This window comes from Mesoplodon densirostris, chromosome 9, assembly GCF_025265405.1.
Source record: "Mesoplodon densirostris isolate mMesDen1 chromosome 9, mMesDen1 primary haplotype, whole genome shotgun sequence".
In the NCBI taxonomy this organism is placed as follows: domain Eukaryota; kingdom Metazoa; phylum Chordata; class Mammalia; order Artiodactyla; family Ziphiidae; genus Mesoplodon; species Mesoplodon densirostris.
Window position 1 is genome coordinate 6,470,433 of NC_082669.1, and position 2,798 is coordinate 6,473,230.

Below are 2,798 nucleotides of genomic sequence, written 5' to 3' on the forward strand. Positions count from 1 at the left end.
TGGGGAGGGTGTGGACCAAAGGAACCCGCTTCCACTATTGGTGGGAATGTCAATTGATACAGTCACTATGGAGAACAGCATGGAGGTTCCTTAAAAAACTAAAAATAGAATTACCATAGGATCCAGCAATCCCACTTCTGGGCATATACCCAGAGAAAACCATAAATCAAAAAGACACATTCACCACAATGTTCATTGCAGCACTATTTACAATAGCCAGGTAATGGAAGCAACCTAAATGCCCACAGACAGACGAACGGATGATGATGTGGTCCATATATAAAACGGAATATTACTCAGCCATAAAAAGGAACGAAACTGGGTCATCTGTGGAGACGTCGACGGATCTACAGACTGTCATACAGAGTGAAGTAAGTCAGAAGGAGAAAAACAAATATTGTATATTCATGCATATATGTGGAACCTAGAAAAATGGTACAGATGACCCGGTTTGCAGGGCAGAAAGAGAGACACAGAGGTAGAGAACAAACGTATGGACACCAAGAGGGGGGAAGCCATGGGTTGGTGGTGGTGGGATGAGTTGGGAGATTGGGATTGTCCTGTATACATGTATATGCATAAAATAGATAACTAATAATAATCCTGCTGAATAAAAAAATCAACTTAAATTTCAAAATTTTTAAAAATAAATAAAATTTTTAAATAAAACGGAAAAGAAGTTCTTCCCTTCACACAGATGTATTTATAGGAATGAATTATTTCCATGCTTATATCTATAAATACATAGAAGAGGAATAAAATCTAACTTGAACCAAAAAAGAAAAAAAAAACCTGAACCCACCAGTTATACACAGGAATACCCATCAGGGCACTTGCTCCAGCGGCAAACAATTCTGAAGTTGGTCAGAGGTGGGGAATCATCTCCCATGCAGCCAGCAGCCCCCCCCACCCCCGCAAGGAGCGTCCTCATTGCAAAGCTGGGGGACCGTGCCGAGGCCTCTGTGAGTAAACGTGAGCCGAGCCCCAGGCCAGCTGCTGCTGAACTGTTCCCACCCTTCCCAGGTAAAACACCTGAATATGTACGAGGGCTTGAAAGCCTAGAGGAAGGGCCGTGGAGCCACAGCAGCGACAGCACGCAGGCCGACTTGGTGCCTGCAGGCCAGCCAGGATGGTCCTGGCCCCGGGCGCTCTTCTGGAAGCTTTCCATTTCCCTGCCTGAGATACTCCTCCTGTCCCGGCCCCCACTGCTTTTTTCCTTCCTCACCTCTGCCCGGGGAGAAATTCCAGCGGAAGGTATGGGTGACACATCCTCTTCTTTAGCAGGTGGCAGCCCGGCAACTCCTGCAGAAAGTCCAGCAGAGCCCCACTCACACCGGGCCACCCACAGAGCCGTGGCCCCTCCCTCCCTCCCACCAGCACAGCCCCGAGACTGCTGACGGGGCAGAGAATATGGCGTCAGGCACAGCTGCAGGGGCTCTTGCTGCCTGGAGCAGTGTTTATATGGACCTCAACCCAGGCACACCTGGGGAGGGCTGGCCGGCAGGGTCAGGCTGCCCAGGTCAGCCCATCCTCACCCCTCAGGGACTCACATTGCAGAAAATGGACCTCGCTGAACCGGCCAGGTCCAAGGAACAGGTGTGGGCTCCTGAGAGTCTGGATAGACAAGGGGCTGCAGCTCCGGCTTGTTTTCTAATTCCTTTTATCTGGCCCATGAGTGGGAGACAACTTCAAGAAGACCCTCTCCTAATGAGAGGAACCCAGGAGTCAGGGAGAGGAGCGGTGATGGGTGGAGACAGAGGCCTGGTGCCCCGGCTGCGGTGGAAGCCTCTGGAAGACCAGGCAGAGGGAGGCCGCACAGAGTGATGCCCAGGGTCACAGACCTGTCGGAGCTGCTGTCTGTTCGTTCAAGTCCTGCTCTGAGGTGCTCTGTGTCAGCTCTGAGTGACAGGTGATCTGGGCTGCTCTGCAATGAGGGCTACGTGCACGGTACCTGTGTGCCCAGCCCTGCCGGGGTACCTGCCCAGGGGAGCTCCGTATCCTGGGAGGGGGCCTGACCACGAGAGCGCCATGGGCTGCTGGGGAGGGGGGGCCTGCCCAGGTGAGCTCCGTATCCTGGGATTGCCCTGACCACGAGAGCCCCGTGGGCTGCTGGGGACCTGGTAAACGATGTCGGGACAGTCAGTGAAGCCACCGAGGATATACATCCGGGAGTTCCTAATTCCTACACCCTGCTGGTCATTCTACCATCCACCAGGACACGGTATTCTGTATTAGACTTCAGTGATGCCTTCTTCTGTATTCCATTGGTCCCCGAAAGGCTCTGCTGCCCTAGTAACCAGATTAGGGAATGGAGAAATGCTGCCGCCTTGTGGCCGTTTCCCACAACAGCAGCTTTAAACCCAGTGCTCATGGTCACTAAATATTCACACTCACTGCAGCCTGTAAATGGCACCTGCCCTGAAAAACAATCCTGGGGTCGAAAATGGACCCAAAACTTCTAAAGAGGGCAACCGTGCAAGAAGACAATTTCAAGAGGTTAATTGTACTCTCCGTTTTTTTCTGTTTTTCTGTACCAGAAGTTGAAAACGGCCCCTCCGCCACGCCCCGGTCCCCGAGGTCTCCGTTGCCCTGCCGGGGCGGGCTGGCCGCGGGGATGGCGGTAAGGCGCAAGGACAAGCGAAGCTGGGCCTCAAGAGGCAGCCCGCGGTCCCCGCCCCCGTCTACGGCCATACCACCCTGAACGCGCCCGATCTCGTCTGATCTCGGAAGCTAAGCAGGGTCGGGCCTGGTTAGTACTTGGATGGGAGACCGCCTGGGAATACCGGGTGCTGTAGGCT

General features: G+C 53.3%; 1 non-coding gene across 1 annotated transcript; it reads left to right on the top strand.

Annotated features, from left to right (window-relative positions):
- Positions 1-2,679: 2,679 nt before the first annotated feature.
- Positions 2,680-2,798, top strand: LOC132496548 (5S ribosomal RNA). The gene has a single exon (XR_009533448.1). It is a non-coding gene; the product is annotated as a 5S ribosomal RNA (ribosomal RNA).